Below are 1,415 nucleotides of genomic sequence, written 5' to 3' on the forward strand. Positions count from 1 at the left end.
GAAAGTCTGAAATTCCCTAACGACCCGTCCGTAAGTTGGCTGCCGACCGCAGGCTACGCTTTCAGGCCACGCCCGACTACCCAGCACTCCCCATCGTCGCACTCTCTCACACACAATAGCCTTAACAAATCTCAAATCTCTCTCCTCTCCCTCCTCCTCCCCCTCCTCCCATCCACTGGCTCGCCGCGGAGGCGGTACTGAAGTGCAAACTTTACGGGCAAAACACGACAACGTGCTTTATTCGCCCGCCCAGTCCTGCGTGCTGTACACACAGAGCCGTTCAGGAGTGAGGGAGGATGAATAGGGAGAGGGGAGGGGCAGGTGTATCCGCCTGGGGGAGGGGGGCAGGTGTGAGCGCGCAGAGGGAGAGAGGGGTGGACGTAAAACACGCCCCACGTCGCTCAAACTATCTCTGCAGCGAAAGGGTTTGAAAGGCCTTGTGATGCTCCCCCCCCCCCCTTACTCCCCTCACCCTGCCGCACCTCTTCCTCCTGCGTAATGACTCAACACCCCACGCCACGCTGCGCCACGCCGCAGATCGGCCACCCGTGATATCGGGCAGCTGGCGCACTGGCAAAGGGAAGGGAGAGACTGACGTTCGGAGAGGGAGAGAGAGACTGAGAGACAGAGGGAGAGTGGGAGAGAGATCTGGCGCAGGCCCATGATAGCCTGGGCCGCCCCCTACCGCACGGCGCTCGGCTCCTCTCAGCCTCCTTCCCAGAGGAGGCCATCGCGATCCCCTTGCAAGTGCCATCGATTATCCAGCTTCCCGGGCCGACACCGACGACCCGGGGCACTTCCTGGTGTCGCGCTGGTGGCGCACCGCGGCGCGGGGGGAGGGAAAGGGGTGAGGTGAAGGGGGGCGGGGCAGCCGGGCAGCTGCGCGTCCGTCGCCCGACACATCGGGCCGGGTCGCCCGGCTGACCCCGGCGGCCCCGCAACCCCCGGCCTGGCCCTCGCCCTGGCCTCTTTTCCCTCCTGCCCGGCGATCGACCCAAGGTAAAGGCACCCTGGGCAGTGAAGCGGCCGGGCAGGGCGGACCGGAGGGCAAGTGGCGTGTTCTGTCTGGGGCAGAGCAGAGGTCTTCTGGCGCCGGGGTACCCGGCAGATTTTGGGCGACCTGCGGGGTGAACTGCTCTGCTGAACGATGGATCGAGACGGGGTGAAGGGGACGAAGGGGTGAGTCAGCGGTGCAGCTAGATTGTCCGGCCTACTTTTCTCCGACCTGGTAATTTTCCCAAAATCCCCAAAAGTGCTGTCCCACCTCGGTTTTGTCCTACTTATCTTTCTCCGACCTCGTCGATATGCTGAAATTGGGGAAGAATGTGCTTCAAAGAGGAACTTGCTTCAAAAGTAAAAAATAAAAATGGGGGAGTACTTTGGAGGGGGCAGATTCCTATGTATTCCCGTGCTTG

The sequence above is a fragment of the Frankliniella occidentalis genome, unplaced genomic scaffold (genome assembly GCF_000697945.3).
Source record: "Frankliniella occidentalis isolate FOCC.00 unplaced genomic scaffold, Focc_3.1 Scaffold49, whole genome shotgun sequence".
Classification (NCBI taxonomy): domain Eukaryota; kingdom Metazoa; phylum Arthropoda; class Insecta; order Thysanoptera; family Thripidae; genus Frankliniella; species Frankliniella occidentalis.